The sequence below is a fragment of the Thalassophryne amazonica genome, chromosome 18, assembly GCF_902500255.1.
Source record: "Thalassophryne amazonica chromosome 18, fThaAma1.1, whole genome shotgun sequence".
In the NCBI taxonomy this organism is placed as follows: Eukaryota; Metazoa; Chordata; class Actinopteri; order Batrachoidiformes; family Batrachoididae; genus Thalassophryne; species Thalassophryne amazonica.
Genome location: NC_047120.1, coordinates 29,240,487 through 29,262,260, shown reverse-complemented (window position 1 = coordinate 29,262,260; position 21,774 = coordinate 29,240,487). Strand labels below are relative to the sequence as shown.

Genomic DNA, 21,774 nt, shown 5'->3' with positions numbered 1-21,774 from the left:
ACTTCAGCTTTTGGTGTTCAGCTCATCACTTAAAGTTTTTGAAGTTTGTCTGCACAGCAAATATTCGTGATTTTGGGACAAAAAAAAAATATCTTAAAATATAAAGAAACACTAAACAGTTAAAAATAATAAAAAAAATGTAAAAAATGAAAAAAAAAAGTTATTTAAAGTTGAGTTTTTATGGTCTTAGAATTAATAAAAATGCTGCAGCTTTATTTGGTTAAAAAAAAAAAAAAAAAAGAATTATTTGCATGTTAAAACGTTCACTCAGTTTGACTGTGATTCTGCAGCTAAAAGGCTAAGCTAACATTAGCCGAACATGAGACACCTTCAGAAGTGCACGTCACAATTCATTTTTAAATTATTCTCACCTCACACAAATTTGCAGAAGTAAGCTCCATTGCTTAAACTGGGTGTTTTTATATATACAAAAGTGAGGAATTTCAGACAGAGTAGGTCTTCTCATTAACCCTGACTGCCTGTCTCACTCTGCCCAGGGATGAGGCCTGAACCCCGGCCACTGTCGTCAGTCCTCCCTCGGCTTGGCGTCCCTCCAAAAAGTAGCTGAAAAAAACCTTCTCCCAGCAGGGTGATGGGAGAATCGTTCTACTGCTGTTTTTTTTTTTTAAGATTTGTCATGGTTCTACATGCTCAACTCCAACATGGCAATCATTCAGCTTTTTTTCGGGTTATGGAAACAGCCAGAGTGTGACGTAGCAATCCCCCCCTCTTGCAGCTTCTGATGCATCGCATCTGATGTCGCGCATTGACGCGTTAAGAGGCGTTGCCTGGACCGTATAATGCGTGCTACGTGAAAGGCCCATTAGTCTTGTAAATTCCATAACTTGCCTGTGGGCTTGAAAGGCATATGTCACCAAAATCACCAAAATGACATCATTTGTCACAGCCAAAAAAATTTTAAAATAGAATTTATCACCAGGTTTTCACATTTTCAAGGATCCTTGTACTACTTTGGGCTTAAAATAGTGGTGTTTCACCAAATTTGTTTTATTCTACATTTTCACCAAAAAATAAACATTGTGCATATCCAGAGTCTGTAAATAAAAAAAAAATAAATAAATTCTGTGGTCCTCAGTGTAACCATCATTCAAGGCAGAGTTTTTGATTTTTGACAGAATCTGGATAAAATCCTTGAATGACTTGGCTGTGATGAACAGTTACTATTGCTACACTAAATGGAATTCATGAGATCCATATTTTAAAAATCCATTTGTTGACACTGTTATTTTGTTTAAAAAAATTCAGGAGCAGCTTGGCTTGCACATAGATTTTTTTCTTAATGAATTGCAGAGGAGTTGAGTTGTCAAACCTACAGTACATATTGTCATTTGGGGAGGTGATGGTCTTGTGGTTAAGCGGTGGGCTTCAGACTAGATGTTCCTCAGTTCAAACCCTCCATCAGGCCGGGAAATCATTAGGGTCCTTCATCCCCAACTTGCTCCCCGTGTGCAGTGAGCGCCTTGAATGGTAGCACCCTGACATCAGTGTGTGGGTGTTTGTGAATGTGAGGCATCATTCTAAAGCACTTTGAGCTTCTGATTCAGATAGAAAAGCGCTCTATAAATGCGGTCCATTAACCATCCTCACTCACAACTGGCCCAATTTTGAGATTCGGTTAATGCCCCTTTCCGTCACTATGTGACGAATTAAGTAGCCTCTGCGTCACATAGTGATGCACCGGGGAAATGTGGGGTTTTCACAGTCGTGTCATTTCTCTCTGACACACAGAACTGTCTGCTTGACCACCACATCATCAAGGAATATTCATCGATGCTTGTGTTATGGTCATGGTTGAGGTTAGGGTTAACATTTTCCAGCCAATCACTCAGCGATTCAAAGGGCTCGCCAACTCATCACATATATCTGATGTTTGGTCAAAATAAACTTTTTGCATCAAAATGTGATCAGTTGGGAGTCAGACTGTGTTGGTCAAACATACATTGGATCGATATTCATTTACTTATAGTGTGCCCTGTGCAAATATATTTATGTAAGTACTGGATTGGGACTTTGTATCAGCAGAGACAATATTAACCCTCTCAAGGCAGGCGCTGCAGATTTGCAACAGCTAAATATCTGATTTTTCCTGTTACTAAAAATTAATTTGAGCCTGGAGGGTATTAAACTGATTTGGGGGCAAATAATAAGGACTTCCCTGTGAGTCCCACATTGTCTTCTCTTCACTTAGTTTGCACCTAGATACTGCATGAGAAAACCCTGATGTCTACTCATGTAGCTAAAATGTTGGTGACATTGTTATGTAAACAAACAAACACACACATACACACAACGGGCAATGTCAAGCTCAGCAAAAATGGCCGAGGTCATGTCTACATATGGCAACAGGGTAATGATCGTGACAGCCCTCGTTCTCACTACGCTACCCCGGTGTAGATTTGGAAAACATGGATGCGTGAAGAAATACACCATCTCAAAATCTTGGTTGCTTCCTGACCTTTTAACCTGGGAAAAAAAAATCATCTGTCTGGTTTGTACAAATATTTTAAACTTTCTTCCTGATGCCACTGAGCTGTTTGTTCATAGGCCAACTGTCTATTGTTATTCTGACATTCTTGAGGAACGACTGCTGATCAATACCCATTGATTGCAGTAATTTTCCTTTGGCACACAACATGTGTCAGCTACTCCAGTGACCTGTGCACAGATGTTGATCTCAGCAGCAAATGGTCATCTGAAGCAGCGGCCGTGGGATTCTGTAGGAACGTCTGTTACGGTTATGCAGAATCTGAATTAGGTTGCCACAGAGAACTGCATGTTTTTAGTTTTTCCCCTGTCGAGGCTGTTTGGAAGCAGCCGGCTACAGTGATTATTAGGCTTTAGGCTGTGGATTAGAAGGCAGTGGTGTTGTATTCAGGGGCGCCAGCGCTGAATAGGAGCCCCCTACTGAGCACAGTGCTATACAGGCCCAGGAACCAAAGAATATGAGTCTTTGTGTGGGTGTATAAACAGTGTGCGTAGCCTTGTCAATGTGCATTGTTTGACTTTGCCCAGGGTGTGTGCCTGTGTGTGTGCCTGTGTGTGTGTGTGTGTGTGTGTGTGTGTGTGTGTGTGTGTGTGTGTGTGTGTGTGTGTGTGTGTGTGTGTGTGTGTGTGTGTGTGTGTGTGTGTGCATCCTGAAGTAAAAATCATCTCCTTCTTCTTGCTGTCTGGACCCCCGAGAGGCTTGTTAAGCTGCTGGGCCCCTCCTGGAGCCGGAGCAGGAGAGGCGCACATGACTGCGGTGCTGGAAAATGAAGCTAGCTGCAACATTACCTCCAGTAGCAGCATATTTGTTTTACAGCATGATGTAAGCACCCTTGTGCATGAAACTATGGCCGTGTGCCCCACAACCAGTGACAGACTGCTGGTAGTTCTAAGGAACACAACCCTCACTGCTGCTGTTATACAGTAGGAGAAAGCAATGGTGATGAAATGGTTTCAATATTGCAATATCCTGTGGAAATTTGTCCTTGACCTCAACCAGTTTTTCAGTGACGACATTACATTACATATGAAGAATGGACTCAAAACACAATCTTACGTTGATTTTAATCTTCTCACTGGCCACTTTATTAGGTACACCTTGCTAGTACCAGGTTGGACCCCCCTTTTGTCTTTTTTGTCTAAATTCAACAAGGTGTTGGAAACATTCCTCAGAGATGTTGGTCCATGTTGACATGATAGCATTACCCATTCAAGCATTTGTCCATTCTCCTCTGACCTCTGGCATCATAAGGCATTTTCATCCACACAACTGTCGCTCACTGGATATAGTCCATCTCCTGTAAACCCTAGAGATGATTCTATGTGTGAAAATCAAAGTAGATCAGCAGTTTCTGAAATACTCAGACCAGCCCATCTCTCACTAACAACCATGCCATGTTCAGAGTCACTTAAATCCCTCTTTCTTCCCCATTCTGATGCTCAGTTTGAACTTGAGCAAGTCGTTTTCACCACGTCTAGATGTCTAAACGCATTGAATTGCTGCCATGTGATTGGCTGATTAGCTGTTTGTGCTAACAAGCAATTGAACAGGTGTACGTAATAAAGTGGCTGGTGAAAGTATTGCTGACTTTTGTATGACACCTAAATAGATCCTTGTCATTTGACTGGTAGATTCTATGTCATGCGACATTCATTATTAGTCCCATTGTGTGGGTGACATCACTAGCATGCATTTTTTGGTACTATCCATTAGGAGTGTCACAATACACTGAACCGTATGGTGCGCACGCGACGGTTCGATTCACAGAACACCACTCAGAATACACGGTATGACTCTGTACACTACGATAGACACGTGCTTATTTGTTTCTGCAAGCCACTGACTCTCATTCCAAGCTCTGTGCAGGAGGCGTGGCCACACCCTCAGTGCAAGAGGCGTGGCCACACCCCTGAGTCTACTATCCGTTTCTGAGGCGAAAAGAGGAAACTATGGAAGTGTAATGCATTTACTGGATGGAACAATTACGAGAAAAGACTTCAGAATTACGAGAAACAATCTCGTAATTACGAGATAAGGGATCTGTTTGTTTTTATAAAGCAGTGACTGCAATGTGCTTCTGTAGGAAACGGTGAGCCAGGCAGTTAAAGCGAGTGAATGGGTTATTCCAATCAGAAACTCTGGATCACTGTCCCAGGATGAGATCAGTGCTCATTTTAGTTTGCACAGAAAACTCCACCAACATGTAACAGAGACCAGTAGGTTTCACTGTGCATATGCAGTTAGTAAACATCACTCCCAACAGCTCAAAAGGATTCTCTGGTCACAAGGCCAGAGCCCTGGATTTTGGCCTTCTGATTAGAGAGTCTGACTTCCATGCTGAGGATGGTGAGCTCATGTCCGAGGGGAGTGAATGGGCAGAGTCATAACAACACAACGCAGAGCTACAAACATATGAATTGACGTTTTATATGAATTAGTGTAAACTTTCACAGATGCGATGGCCGCCAAATAGTGAAACTGGTAACAGTGATTTCAAATCTGTACAGAGTGAGCTTTTATGAGATGCCATCATTTGTGGAAAAATATAACAACCTTAATGGCCCGGTCACACGGCATACAACGATTCCGGAACGAAGGGAATAAAGTAAAAAAGTCACAAATCGTTGAGAAAAGGTGGACAAATGAGCTTTATCACTGAATAGCCTGCGAATCAAAAGCGCAAAAGGGAGGAAAGAGGAATGAAATGAAACTGAAGCTAACATTGATCTCAACGCTTTAAACGAAACGCACTTGGAGCCACTGCTGGAGCAGAGTGTGTCTGCAGCCCTGGGACAGAGCTCAGCTCCAAACAGAAGCGCGTGATCCCACTCACTGTGGAGATCTGTGTGCACGTCGGTGGATCCACCTGCTCTGGTTCCTCTTCCAGAACAAAAGAGGGATCATCTCCTTCATCATCAGAATCCTCACTGTCTGGTTGACACTCTGACGACACGCTGCGCGCTCCGTCTTGCTCCAATAAAAAAAACATAACAAACTGAAGCACTTGCTCAACATTCATAAGATGCCTCATTTTTTACAAAAAAAAAAAACCTCACTACCACCACCACGTCTTTCTCTCTTTGCCTTTTTTTCTTTCAAAACCCTGCTGTTTCTGATTACCTCATGCACGCACAGGCGCTCTTGTACATTGATCAGACACACACAGGCACGCGCTTCACCTTCTCTCCAGCTGATCACACTGGGTTAAACGAGGCTGATCGTGCTCCTGCAAAGCCTCCCTGCTGAGAACAAATACACAGCCATCAACGATTGTGTCGGCCTTCAGCTCCATGGAAACAAACGAGGCTGATCGTGCTCCTGAAAAACCCTCCCGCTGCGAACAAATACAGAGTGATCAAGGATAACTTTGAACTGTCAGACGCTGACAGGGCCAGCAGGCATTTCTCTTTGCATGGGTTGGAGGACAGCAAGCACTTCAGAGTTCATGGAGAGAATGCTGTAGTTCTGGCCGGACTTTTTGTGCAGCTACTCTCTCCTCCTGTGCACGCAGCACTGGCCAACACCACGATCATGGACTGCCATGTGCTAGCGGAGAGGCTGGCAAATTCTTCCTGGCCAGCCAGCACTACAGCATGACCGGCAGCACTCGCCACATCACACACAGCGGCAGAAGCCCCACACTGCACACACCAGCTGCGCTGCGGAGGAGCTGCAGCTCCTCCACAAAAGTGCTCACAAACCAGCTTCTGTACTGTGTGAAAACATTAAGCCGGTTGAACGAAGTCGAATGAAACGCCAATGTTACAAAAACTAAGCAAATGATAAGAAACCACCAAGGACGACAGCAAAATGAAATATGGACAAATTGAGGTTTCGGCAGTATTCGTTCAAATTTTTCGACAGTTTAAAAATCCTGATGAAGCGCCAGCTGCAGGAACGAAGTTGAGCGAAGTTTAAATGATGCCAACAAAAGTCAACAAAAGTCCAGACTTCTTGTTTTATTTGGGCTTCGTTGCCCTTCAAGTGCCGTGTGACCGGGCCTTAAAATGGACAAAATATTGAAGGAAGTCTGGCTCCACACATCGCACGACATAAACAGGCAGACAAAAAACAAAACACTTAACATGCTGCACAGTAAATTTATCCCAACACAAACGACGATTTCGGTGGGTCCATTGGACTATAACCAGTCAGTGTGGATGGTGTGTAGGTTCTAAAGCCCTCCGTCATCAAGAGTCTGCAAGCGTACAAACCGCAGTCCACTTGTTGCTTTTTTAAAAGTGCACAATCAAAACTTGGGCTTTCAGTTGAAATTATTCATTTTTTTTCTTCTTCTTCTTCTTTTGGCTCTCCCATTAGGGGTCGCCACAGCAGATCAATTGTTTCCATCTCACCCTGTCTTCTACATCTTCCTCTCTCACACAGCCACCTGCATGTCCTCTCTCAGCACATCCATAAACCTCCTCTTTGGCCTCCCTTCTTCTCCTGCCTGGTGGCTCCATCCTCAGCATCCTTCTCCCTATATATTCTGTTTCTCTCCTCTGCACATGTCCAAACCATCTCAGTCTCGCCTCTCTGACTCTGACCTGAGCTGTCCCTCTAACATGTTCATTACTAATCCTGTCCATCCAAAAGAGAATCACAACATCTTCAACTCTGCCACCTCCAGCTCTGCCTCCTGTGTTTTTGGTAATGCCACCGACTATAAGCCCTACAACACACCTGGTCTCTCTACTGTCTTATGAACTTTCCCCTTCACTCTTGCAGATATTCTTCAGTCACAAATCACTCCTGCCACCTTTCTCCACCTACTCCACCCTACCTGCACTCTCTTCTTCACCTCTCTACCACACTCTCCATTACTTTGGACAGTTGACTGCAAGTATTTAAACTCATCTACTTTCACCACTTCAAGTCCTTATAACCACACTAATCCACCAGACTCCCTCTCATTCACACACATGTACATATGTCAACAACCTCGTTAGAAACTCCAATGCCATGTCTCCTAAACATATCCATGCCTCCACTGGAATGTCATCTGGACCATCTGCCTTTCCACTCTTCATCCTCTTGATAGCTGCCCTTACTTCATCCTTACTAATTCCTTTCACTTCCTGATTTACTCTCTCTACATCATCCAGCCTTTTCTCTCTCTCATTTTCTTCATTCATCAGCTCCTCAAAATATTTCCTCCAATTTCTCAACACACTCTCCTTGCTTATCAGCACATTACTATTTGCATTTTTTTACACCCTAACCTGCTTCAGATCCTTTCCAGCTCTGCCCCCTTGTCTGGCCAATCGATACAAGTCCTTTTCTTCTTCCTTACTCTACAACTTCTTGTACAGCTGGCTAAATGCCTTTTCCTTAGCTTTTGCCAATTCTCTTTTTGCCTTATGCTGCATCTCTTTTCACTCCTGCCTACTTTGTTTATCTCTCCGACTATCCCAATTCTTTTTAGCCATCCTCTTTCTCTCAACCTCTTATGTTTTCTTGAACATCTTTGTTCCATCACCAAGTCTCTGTCTTCCTTCCACTGTCCAGATGTCACATCCAGTACCTTCCTAGCTGTTTCCCTCACCACTTCTGCAGTACATTTCCAGTTGTCCAAAATTGCTTCCCCTCCATCCAATGCCTCTCTCAACCGGTTTACTGAATTTCACACAATAGTCTTCCTCCTTCAGCCATCCTTTTTTTAACTTTCACTCTCCTCTTCTTCTTCTTCCTCTTCACTTCTAAAGTCATCCTACAAACCCCCATCCTATGCTGTCTGGCTACACGCTTTGTTGCGGTTCTGGCTGAGGGCGCAGCTCCTTGTTTTCCTTTTCACGTGGGTTGCCAGCTCTGCACTTTATAAACCAGCCAGTTGCCAAGTCTGCACTTTATAAGGTAGCCTGCTATGTGGGAAGCTGGAGTGATCCGTTTCATCACATTTTTTGCACTTTTTTTTGGATTGTGCACGATCGTAAGAGAATGGCGCCCTGTGGAATAGGGGTGTTAGCACCATTAGTGCTGTTAGCAGGTATCTTTAGCTTGTGATGTTAGCTCCACTGTTACTCCATGGTTACTGGGGCAATACCAGCACCCAATCCACCAGTCATGAAAGCCACTGCCCGACCCCCAAAAATATGCTTTCATAAAACACCCCAGCCAACTTTAGCCTGTTGGCTTTAGCTTGATTGGTCACTCTGCGATGGTGTGTGTGTGGACTTAATTCATCCTACTTCAACTCTTCACCCATTTATGGGTTGGCTGGGACACCTCCGTTTTTGAGTGCCCAGCTCTCCACAATTTCTCTGATACTCACTCGACTGGTAAGCCACTGAAAGCCGAGATAGGCATGTCCCAACTTGTCCTCTGACACTCCAAAACGGAGGTGTTCTTTGTCTCGCTCCATCAGCGAATCTGTCATGACGCGCGAAGCCTCCGCACGGCTTTCCATGACAAAATCTCTTGTTAAAAGTGAAATCTGCCGGAAAATGGCTGATGTCCAGTTCTTGTGATAACCAGAGAAATTGCACACAACGGTCCCGGCTCCACACAGCCATCCTTTTAGAAATGATGTCATGGTTTCTGCCTCTCGATGGCAGCTCGGAGCGCGGCGCGCCGTGCCGTGCGCCATTGTGAGCCGTCCTTAAAGCTGTAGTAACACTCCTTATTCTCTGTGAAGCCCGTAAAATTTTCACCGAAAGCCAGATAAATTTTTCGAATGGTTTCCAGCTGCCTGTCTGTAACAGTTACTGAAAAAATTCTGATGGAACAAAGCCCATATCATTCCGCCATTTCCTCGCAATGAAAAAAAACGACAAGTGCTCACTCAAAGCCTGCCCACAGGCGAATGACGCAACCGACAGGCATGAAAAAACTCACGCATGCGCACGAAGGTTCAAGCTTGGCTGATGTAAAAACATATGAATCAAATCCGTATATTTTTTGCATATGTGCATTTTTTGCACAGGCCTCGTGTATATATATATATATATATACGAGGTCTATTAGAAAAGTATCCGACCTTATTATTTTTTCAAAAACCATATGGATTTGAATCACGTGTGATTACATCAGACATGCTTGAACCCTCGTGGGCATGCGAGAGTTTTTTCACGCCTGTCGGTTACGTCATTCGCCTGTGGGCAGTCTTTGAGTGAGGAGTCGTCCACCCGCTCGTCGATTTTTTTCATTGTTTAGGAATGGCTCAGAGACTGTTGCTTTGTTTGATAAAAATTTTTTCAAAACTGTAAGGCACAACTGAGTGGACACCATTCAATAAATTCAGCTGGTTTTCGGTAAAAATTTTAACGGCTGATGAGAGATTTTGGTCTGGTAGTGTCGCTTTAAGGACGGTCCACGGCGCCTGACGGCGATCTGCGCTTCGAGGCGGCAGCGTCTCGCCATTTCAAGTTGAAAACTTCCACATTTCAGGCTCTGTTGACGCAGTAAGTCGTCAGAGAACAGAGAACTTTCAGAAGAAGTCGGCATGAGGAGTTTATTCGGACATTCCATTGTTAACGGTCATTTTGTAATGAAAGAACGTGCGGGCAGAGTCGCATGTCGGGCTGGACCCGACCGCGGGGGGTCGCGGCAGGAAAAACACCTCCGTTGGAAATCTTAACGGGCAAGTTGGAACATGCCCAAGCTGTTAAACAATTTCTCAGTTACTCACTTGTTGAAAGCCATTAAAAGCCGCCTGAATTCTACAAATGGTTTTCAACACGGAGGTGTTTTTCCTGTCGCGGCGCACACAGATTTGCCGAGTCGTCACGGAAACGACTCGGCGAATTTGCGCGCACGTCTTTCATTAAAAAAATGGCCTTAAACAGTGGAATGTCCGCATAAATTCCTCATGCCGGCCTCTTCTGAATCTTCTCTGTTCTCTCACGATGTCCTGGGTGAATTAAGCCTTAAATTAGGATGTTTTAAGCTCGAAACAGGCCGACGACAGCGCCTGGAAGCGCTGCAGGACGTCTCGCTCCGTGGGAAGTCCTTACACCGACAGAAACACCCCATAATCTCTCATCAGCCGTTAAACTTTTCACAGAAAACCATCTTAATTTCTCGAATAGTGTCCACTCGGATATTCCTCACAGGTCCAGAAAAAATTTTGATAAAGCAACACGCGCCGTCTCGAGCAGCGTGTGAAACAAAGGAATTCAGCCGAGAGGGCGGGACCACATCTCACTCAAGGCCTGCCCACAGGGAAATGACGTCACCGACACGCGTGAAAAAACTCACGCATGCGCACGAGGGTTCAAGCATGATTGGTGTAATCGCATGTCATTCAAATCCATATAGTTAAAAAAATAAATAAAAGGGTCGGTTTATTATCTAAGAGACCTCGTATATGTGTGTATATATATATATATATATATATATATATATATATATATATATATATATATATACACAGTCTATGGGAAAAACGTAGCTGTTTCTTGGCTTACAATGAAAAGTAATAGTCTGATGCGGTCAATTTTTGCTCCTAGCCATACTGCTCAGTTGTTAAAGAGAGTAATGTGTCCTTCACAATACTCTTCATATTTGGTTGCACGCCCGATCATCACTACACGATTCCACTGACATCTGATGAACGATACAGATGAGTTATTGCCAAGCCTGTGACAAGCCATAAAAGCAATCTTACTTCATAGCACAGGTGTATCATTCAGTGGTGGATATTCTTCCTGATTAGAGATGCCATTCATATGCAGCTGCTGCATACGTCTGAGTCAGACAGCTCAGCTAGTTAGTCATTCCTGAGGGAACAACAGTTAGTCTGCTCTGCTGAGCACAGGCTCAAAGCCCACAGCAGAGCAGAGAGGGACGGTAACAGGTGTTGCTGTGATGCATGCAGAACTGCTGCTACTGCATGGATAGCGTACCTGCCGACGTTCCATCTCGTTCACTCACACACACCACTCCAGATGGCCATCATACAGGATCAGTGAATCAGTCCTTTGGCGGGCATTGTAAGGGCAGACAAGGAAAAAGAGAGAAGAAAAAAAGATGGCTTGTGATTTGTTCCTGAGCCAGTGCCCAGAGTTGTCCCATTGATTGCGTGCAATGGCACGATAAGGCTGCCATGGCGATTGTCTCGGTGCAAAGAGAAAACATATACAAAGTAAGCCTCGGCTTTTTGTCTCATACACAGGTGAAATCCCCACAGGGCCTATTTGGCTGCCGTCTGCAGTAACTCATCTTAATCCAGGTCCACACTTCAACCGGGCTCACTGTTGGCGAACAGATGAAGACCAGATGAAGCAATGATTCGTGGCCTCTTCATCTTCTTTCAAGTGGAAATCTGGAGCGTTGTCTGCTGAGGCAACTGTGCTTCCATTGTCCAACTGAGCCTTTGCTTTTTTTTCTGTTGCTGTCCTGACACATATTTAAAAGCTAAACAAAACAAAACCAAAAAAACAACTTTTGATGTTCCCCAACTTACCGAAACAAGGTGTGGAGTACTGTAGTGGGTTCTGTTAAATACTAATTAGTGGAGTTAGCGTTTTTGTTAGCAGATCAGATTTTCAGCTGATTTTGAAAACCTTTATCATATCAATTATTTTCCACTAACTTTGTTTGCTAACATTTTTGACAGCATGTTTCGATACATTGGTACTCGCTTTCTTTTTTTCATGCCATGCAGGCGATTGTAGTAGATTGACGCCCTGTTAGCGGCTATCAAAGCTGACCTTTTCTGTTCAGCTGTACCCACCACTGGTGAAATATAAATCAGATTCAAATTGTTCCATTTAACAGGCATCCCATAATGAATATGTTGCATTTGTGTCACAGGGATCAAAAATGCTTTAGTAAGGAAACCCAACCCAAATTCTTGATGTCTATCCTGGCTGAAAATAAGGAAGCTTTTTGTGTCTGCTTTTTGGTTACCTCAATCAAAGCAGCTTTTGGGAGGCATCGGCTTTAATTCAGCTTTAGTGGAACAAGCTCTCTTTCGCTCTTCCTCCTTCCCTATCAGTTGTAGAGAGATTTGTTTCTGTCATTTGAAGACATGAGGAGTGACCTGCCATGGCCCGTCTCAGGTGCTTTCTCGCTCCCAGCTTTACCTGAAGCTGAATCATGAGTTATCATTCTTCAGTAGCATGTCAGAATGGCTGGGAGGGACAACAATTCTGTTTGTACTACTGCAAAAATAATTTTCCTTGTAAAGTCAAGGGTTCGCCCTTTGGGTGGGATCAGAGGTGTGCAAATCTTTTAGTAGTAGTAGTAGTTTTAATTAATGTCTATACATTATTAATGTTGTTACAACAAGTACATTTTGAGCCAGTGCAATCATAAACACGCAGTTCCTCCCCCTGTTTACTAGAAACAGTTGCAGTTATGGTTGGGTACCGAACACTCTACATTTGAGAATACCGACCAAATTACACCCAGGAGTAGAGAAATCCACTGGTCCGAGGACATGGATCAGTAACTTTTGACCTACGATTAGTTGATATTTCCGCTGTTAGACCGATGTCTAGTTAAACATCTTGTCGGTCTCGTGATTAAAAGTGTTTGACAAGGCCGAAGATTTTTTGTTCAAACTTGTGCCTTAAATAACTGAGCTGCTGTTCACAGATTCAAGTGACCCGCGCTGTGCCACTCAGTCACACCACTGACTTCACCCCCATAAAAAACAAACAAACAAAACAAAATATATTAGTTTATCATCCTTGACATCAGAAGACAGTGGCGAGGGAGGGTGGATTTTTATTTATTTATTTATTTTTCTTAGAAACAGGTACATACGTCATTTCATAGCTGAAAAACGACGCATACAGTACCTGCATACCAGGTGAGGAACTGAAAATATCAGCTATTTTTAAAATAAATCTTGTTTCCATGTTGAATACAGTCAGTGTACTGCATGCTAATACTGTGGTAAACTCACACGCAAGTGTGAGTGAGACGGAGCAACTGATTGTGTGGTTGTCAGTAACAACAAGCCACAAGTTCCGGGCCCGGCTCGGTAAACTTTGGCTGTATTCAGCCAAAGCATACTCTCCACTTAGCGGACGTGCTGGTTCTTGCACTGACAATCATAAAATTTTGATCATACTAGTCTGAGAAACAATAGATATAATTGTTGCGCCCCCCCCCCCCCAAAAAAAAAACAAAATAATGATACTATAGAGCTTACACAGCAAGAAGAGACATTAAGTAACGAGAGTAAAGGCTATGTTTTGGCTGCATAAGATGACCACAAGGCTAGAAGTATAGAAAAGTGAAGTATAAGGTGCACAGTACATTCACATAAAAGCAGAGGATCTTGTAAGCAAATGTTTATTACTTTACATACATTCAACACAAAATGAAAACGTTTTATGCTAAAGATTTACAAATGCAATATTGATGGGATACTTGTGCATAATGTGATGATTAATGCTACGCTGAGGCTCACCATCGAAGGCTCTGAGCTTCCAAATACCTGGGGCCACTACCTTGGACCAGGAGGACCAGTAACAAAATTAGTGCTACTGGTCCTGACCAGTAGGCTCAAAAAATATTTCTCTACCCATGTGACACCAGTACTCCAGAGTACCAGTTCATGCTAAATTAATCCGTGCCAAATTTTGGTACTATAACATATCTGGGTTTGAAAAAGAAAGAGAGCGAGATCTATAAATGTTTGTACTGTGTTGGTAGTGCCGTCAGTACAGAGGATGCAGTTTTTTTCCACAACTGCTGTGAAATTCCCAAGCATGGAAAAACAACTGCTACTGCAGCAGAAACGGACCTGCAGCCCAGCATCTGTACATTTGAAGCGTATATGAGCCAAGCCCCACTGCTTCATAGTGATATTGTTGGTAATAAAAATGAAAGCTGGCCAAAGAAAAGATAGTCACAGTGAGGTGTTAAATATAAGATTAAGCTGTCTTGTTTAAATATTGTTTGGTGTCAAAGCTGTGACTCCCAGGCTTCACTAAAATCTTCACTACTTGAAGTGTCATGTGTGTCTTCCAGCTGCTCCATTAGGTGTCGCCGCAGCAGTTCTTCGTCATCCTGACATCTACTCTTCAAATATTTTGGAGCAAAATACTATAATATTAAGACTTTTTTTAATTTGGTTTCTCAACCAGGTAATTTTATAGTCATTATTGACGGACTTAATTAGTAAGTAAGTAAATGTTGTAGCTTTTTCTTTATCTATTGTGTCTGGATCATACAATTTTATTGTATCATACAACATGCAATTTTGAATTTATTATGTCACAAAGACTAAAGTTTTGATAAAAGTACCATTGGATATAGGTACCAAATTCCTGGTGCTGGTATTGTTTTAAACAGGAAAGGTTCCCAACCTTAGTTGCAATATAGCATTGTCCTTCTTTGTCTTTCGGCTGTTCCCGTGAGGGGTCGCCAGAGCAGATCAATCGTTTCCATCTCATCCTGTCCTCTGTATCTTCCTCTGTCACACCAACCACCTGCATGTCCTCTCTCAGAACATCCATGAACCTCCTCTTTGGTCTCCCTCTTCTCCTCCTGCCTGGTGGCTCCATCCTCAGCATCCTTCTCCCTATATACCCTGGGTCCCTCCTCTGCACATGTCCAAACCATCTTAATCTCGCCTCTCTGACTTTGTCTCCAAACCGTCCCACCTGAGCTGTCCCTCTGATATGTTCATTCCTAATCTTGTCCATTCTTGTCACTCCCAAAGAGAATCTCAACATCTTCAGCTCTGCCACCTCCAGCTCTGCCTCCTGTCTTTTTGTTAGTGCCACTGTCTCTAAACCATCTTCTTCTCCCACTGTTCGTGGCAACGTTTTCCTCCTCTTCTTGGTCGTCTTCGCACCAGCAGTAGCCCAATTTCCACCGGCACCCTGTTGGGCAATAGCACCGGTGGCGGACGTTGTTAACCCGGGCCGCGACCGATCCGGAATGGGAATTCGATTCTGAGTCTGCATAGTTTGGTTGGCTTGTTTTACGCCGGATGCCCTTCCTGACGCAACCCTCCTCATTTATCCGGGCTTGGGACCGGCACTCAGAATGTACTGGCTGCACACCCCATGTGGCTGAGTTGCAATATAGCATTGTCCAAACTTTGGAAAGGCCTCATCTGCATAGTTTTCAGAACATCCAGTATTTGGGTAGGATGAGTTGTAAGGGTTCCCCTGATTCTTTTTCAAGGTTTTGATGGTGACTTTGTCTCCTTCTTTGGGGAGGTGATGGTCTAGTGGTTAAGTGGTGGGCTTCAGACCAGAGGATCCTCAGTTCAAACCCCAGCCTGACCGGAAAATCACTAAGGGCTCGTTGGCAAAGGTCCTTAATCCCCAAATTGCTCCTGGTGTGTAGTGAGCGCCTTGCATGGTAGCACCCTGTCATCGGTGTGTCTGTGTAAATGGGTGAATGTGAGGCATAATTGTAAAGCGCTTTGAGCATCTGATGCAGATGGAAAAGCGCTATATAAATACAGTGCATTTATTTATTCCTTCAGCTGTTGATATTTTGTTTTGGGACTGTTTGTGTGTTTGCTTTGTAAATGGTATTGAACGCATTATTTTCAAATGAGATAGTTTCATATATTGGTGAAAATCTTGACAGTGCTTCCTCTGTCGAGAATTGATGTCAGCAGTGTTCTCCAGGATGAGCTTTGCTTTTGAGAGAGGCTTGATTGCGAGTTGATAGACCAAGATTAATGACTGTATAAATTTGAGCCTGTGTGGAATAGAGAAAATCCAAAATAAAGTCAAACTTGTGCACCTAATTCTTGTTTTTTAAAGACATTAATGATGTGTGGTGTGCAGTCATTCCACCCTGGTGAAAGAACAGTCCAAAGACTAGGGCTGTCACGATTACGAATTTCTGGAGATGATTAATTGTCAGACAAATAATTGCGATTGACGAATATATTGTCTATTTTTTTTTCTTTTTTCCCTTCTTTATATTCTACTATCGTAGTATAATTACACAACTCTGGAAGAACGTTTGGCTTCTGTGAGTGGAGAAACTGGGAATAGTGCAACATTTTTATTTTTGTCTTAATTTTACATACAGTCCCAACTTTTTCTGATTTGTGGTTGTATCTGCTGCATTTCTGAAATTGTTTCTCCTCATCAGTCACGTTTTGTGCTTAAACACTACATTAAGCTCAAGATTGAACAAATAAATACCTTTGGAAAATAACAGGTGTTAAAGTTCAGAGTTCTCACCTGCTTTTTGTGATCTGTGCGTCTGAACATCACCACAGCTTCTCCACGTCAGGGTTTTTTTTAACTCATGTATGCATATTTTTTTCTCAGTTGATTCATATATTCTCATTTTTTAAATAAGTTTTTAAAGATATCTGACCGTTTATTTCATCTCATGATCTCAGAAATTCAGTATACGACGCGCACATGGTGTGAACAGGACGGTAACAGCAGAATTACACCAGGAGAGAAAGTTCAGAGAGAAGTAAAGGCAGCTCCACGGTTTGGTTTTTTTGTTCACTCGGGTTAAAATCCTCTCTCTGCTCTGCGCTCGCTGCGTGCACTGATGGTTCTCAGGAGACTGTAATGTGTCGTGGCGCGATTCAGGAATCTTCCTCCCTCACCCCTCCCTCGCAGCCTGTTGACTCCGTGCGCGCGCGCACACACACACACACACACAGACACACACACCGACAGCTCCTTCGGTAAACTCCGCATTTTAAACGGCTTTGAAGAAGACGGCCACTGTTTTAATCGCCCGTCTTATCCAAACGGCAGGACGGATCGCTCCTCAGCCTCCATGTTCTTGTCCTGCCTTAAGACGAGAGTGAAACAGAGTGAGCGAGGCTGCAGCACAATGACGTCAGATTCTGAGTCGTTTTGTGCTTTGTGGATAAAATAAATCATTCACAGTAATCACGAATATGAAAAATAATCGTGATTGGCGAATATTGTAATAATTGTGACTGCCCTACCAAAGACATCATTAACTCTCTGGGGTCCGAGGGCATTTTTTTTTTACAGTTCACTCGCCTGGGATAAATGTTTTATTATTGCTGTTAACAGCTCTCCCTGCATCCCACAATCAAGTTTTATGTCTCTTTTTTCAGGACAACCTATGCTTTCAGAATATATATGTTTTTGTTGTGTTTTATAAGTGTAATAAAGGTTTACAATCAAAAATAGGCAGGGAAAAAATAAATAAATATGTGTGTGGAAAAATAATTTTCCACACACATTTATTCAAAACACACAGCAAACTATAATAAAGAACTGTTTTGAAACTTTATAAAGGTAATTTGAGGTCTTGTGTGAATGACTATACAACAAAAAGGTTCAAACAATAAACACAAATACACATTTTTAACAATATATACAAAATGGTCTATGCGTTTTGTTGTCCATTGATATGGTAAACGGTGCTTTACGCAGAGAAAGCAACAGAGTTATCCAGTAACATTCACATGCAAACTAGTGGAGCAATCCTGATAGTTACACACTCTGTTTGAGCACGTGAGATTATCATCAGAGTCTCTCCATCTGCTCCTGCTTTCACTGATTGCACACTGAGTATGTACTAATAGTATGTACTCATTGGAGCACCCAGGGGGCTATTCAAACTGGCCAACTAGTAACACATCACTCCTGTAAACAATCTTTGGCTTTTCACGTGAGGTAAATCTGCCCTATGATTGGATTTTGGAAAACCATGTGACTGTGAACCTATTCCGATTGGACACTCACATTGCACACGTCATCACACAGATTCTATGAGGAGTACAAAGATGGCTGATGGCTGGCTCGAAAGTCCGCGGAGTTAACTTTTCAGCAAAAAAAAGTACGTTTCTATCTCATATCATTAAAAAGTTATGTATAATTTAGTAAAGCTTGGTCTTAGCCGTTGTATATGATGGCATCAGCCCCAGAGGGTTAAAAGCCCAAAATTTCAATGACATTCATGTCCATGATGTGCATATGTAAACGTCTGACCACAGCTTTAGCTGTGCTTAAAAAAAAAAAGAAAAAGAAAAAAGCTTTGAGCGTTGTTGGTGTCTGCGAGTTAAGAGTTTCTGCAGCCTTGTATTCCTGGCAATGATTCCTTTTGGTAGTTGACTATTGCTCATTTTCTAAGTTGATGAAAGCTTTTCTGTGTTTGCCAGTATGTTGTAGGACTTGCTTGTGATTTAATCAGTCCTGATTTACTTTTTTTGTGTGCATGTCTTCAGCCAAAATGTTTCCTTGCAAAAGGCGTATAATGGCCATAGCAGACCAGAAGAGTTGACAGACTAAGTATGGCTCATATTTTCTGTACATTGTGTTGATCCCAAGATTGTACAATTATCTTGTTGATCTTGTGCCAGTGTTTTAACCATGAATGTAAAAAGTATACACCCTGATTATAAGACAAGAAGTAAGTGCAATAGACTGTGAAGCTCATTGTTGCCTATGGTAATCCTGGATATCATATTTTGAAGCAGATAACAGTCTGTGAGTCACCCGAGATGGCACACCAGTCCAACACAAGTTACTTCCCCTGCCAAGGCCAGTACTCATTTACAGCTAGGTGGACTTAAACGCTGCAGCTGAAGCGTGTTGTCCAAGGACACAGACAGGCAGCATGACTGGCAATCAAACACTAGTCTGTGTTATTGGTAGGCGAAGTCCTTATTCCACAGACCTACCTGTTCCACCCTGAATATAAGACAGTCCTGCATTATACAGATGCATTTTGATGGGGAAAAAACACTGTTGTATTAGGAACAATACATTAATTTATCACAATAAGGTCTTAAACAAATAATTGTTCTGTTTTTGGTTCTGAAAATCATCCCAGATTTGCAAGAGAACAAGTATGGGAGGTCTTCATGAACTGTGTAAACCATGCAGCAACACCTCAGGAGATGTGCATAAACACCATGTTTGATTTTGAGAGATTCTCATGGTGATGTGGAAGCAAATAGCATTTTCTCTGTGATCCTTTTTTCCCCTGTTGCTCTCCTTCCCTCCCTCTTCTCTCACTCAGCTGCATACTCCTTGTCTCTCCAAAAAGCTAGTGGGCTGTCGTCTCTCCCGTCTGTCTGCCCAATCTGTGATGCAGTATGGGCCACTGGCATGGTAATGACAAACAGGCGCTGCACAGGCCCGCGCACAAGGGAAAGACCTGCTAAAACCCAACAAAATGGAAGCTCAGACTTGGATCCGTTACTTAATAAGTGTTGCACAGGTCTAACCCTGTAGCACCTCTCGCTGTGCTAGATGTTTTTACCACCCCTATAAAGGTGCGACATGACATGTCACCACGGCCATGTGAGGTGGTAAAGAGTCAGAGATACTCGTCTTCATCGCACAGCAGATGCAAACTCTCTGAAAGCCATCGGGCCACAATTTGTTCCATGTGTTTTTCTTTCCTTGTCCCCATGCCCCTTCCTCCCTTCTCCTTGTACTTGAGCCAGAAAAGGCCCAAGGGCTTGTTAAAACTTTAATATACTGTACAATCACAGTAATGGAGCTGAATTTTCGAGTTCTTCCAGTCATGGTTTTAATTTATGAAGCCCCTATGAAAGTTTAATGGATCACCAGTTGTAGACTTGCAGCTATTTAAATCATTCCGCAGCGATCTCTGATTGCGCTTCCTGCCAAGTCCTGCCGTTAGCGTCTTATGCCCTAGAAAGATGGCCAGATTCCTCCGAAGGCATGGAGGTAGCTGGACGTTTGTTCCACACATTGTACCTCTCAGAGCTGTATGTTTGGGTGTGATCTAGCACACGGAGCACCAGAATCAGTCCAGATACTGTTCGGCAGATATCCACTACACAAGGTTGGGGTTTCTTGCCTTATGTTGTATTATTCATGTTGGCGAGTACAGCGTCCCTGTTGCATGATGAGTGTAATATAACATGCTCACTTAATTATGGAGCAGCTCTCATGAGAGGCATATCAGAGCATACAGACAAGATGAACTCACTACCCTGGCTTTTCTTCTCCTGCTTATGAATTGTGGGGAAATGCTGCAATTTGTACAGCGGGAGATATGCTGCGCCGTCTCCTTGTTTCACTTTTAGCAACACTGGTCCAATCATGCTTGAGATGTTTATTATTGTTATTAATATTTTGTCAGGAAGCGGGGATCTGAATGACACATGGCCCTGGAAGGGGCTTATTAAAAGAAGTTATTGTCGGCGATCGCCGCTGAGAGAGAGAACACAGTGATTAATGGTGTGCTTTACAGCTGCCAGGAAAAAAACACATTGAGACTCAGACCTGGGAGGACAGCCCTGAGAAATCACAGCTTTACCTATAATGAAAGGAATCTTTTTTTTTTTTTTTAGATGACACAGTTCCCTTTTTTAATGATTTAGGTTTGACCTACTTTGTGATCTATAGAACGGAGCTTACAGATGTTCCATAATGAAATAAACCCGGCTATCGGGGCATAATGTTTGCTTCCTCGACTTGACAGGACATACAGAGACACAGCTGTCTGCTTTCGTTCCTAACAGTGGTAAATTTAGCCCATCTCACTTACGCCGTCTCTGCAGTTGAGCGTCAGCAGCATCCTTGATGTCTGTGGAAGGTTTGCCACATAGAATTTCCCTTCAACCACTGTGGTCGATTTCAAAATGGAATCAAGAACAATCCAGTCGTCACAGTTCATCGCAGGGAAAGCATATCCTCTCCCTCTCTCGCCTGTCACTGCCTCGTTCCATGCCGCACTGTCTGTCAGAGCTGGCAGTCGGCTTCCACCTTATCATAGCTGTTTCCTCCCATCGTACACTTATCAAAGCTGCATTTTCATCTTCGCCACCTGCTGGCTTTCTTGCTTGTTTTGCTGTTGTCATGGCAGATAAACACAGTCAGTTATCACTCTGATACTAACGTCTCAGATAAGCCACATCTGCCATGTTGGACATCTGCAATTCTTAACTTCAGCGGAGGGCAAACTCTGCGAGGGGAGGCAAGCTTCAGCTGGTAAAGGTGCCATTTATGATGCTGCATTTTGTAAGCCCATGGTTATGCTCATTATTGATTAGGGATGGGTGTCAGTGAAAATTATACAGGTACCAATACTGATCAGTTAATAGTGCAGTGGATCATAGTTGGTCCATACAGAACGCGCTCCACGGAACAGCTCGTATATGAAAAGTTTCCGTAACGGTGTGAAACACAGATTTGTTGTCATGGCAGAATGGTTTTAAAGTAGTAATTGCATAAATCTTGATGTAGCGCTGCAGTAAAATCAAAGGGATGTGTGTTCATGGGAGCGGGAAAAATCAGTTCTGCGTTCACAAGAAAACAGTTTGTTAAAAGCCTCTGCTGCCTTCTCAGCTCGACTCTGAGCCCGATGCTGGCATGATCATCACTGGATTTGAAGAAGGAGTGCGCTCTGCCTGTTCTTTC

At 43.1% G+C, this 21,774-nt stretch overlaps 1 protein-coding gene across 2 annotated transcripts in view; it reads left to right on the top strand.

The window, feature by feature from the left end:
• Positions 1-21,774, top strand: part of ctbp2l (C-terminal binding protein 2, like) — a 312,102-nt gene that overhangs the window by 174,322 nt on the left and 116,006 nt on the right. The window lies entirely within an intron of this gene.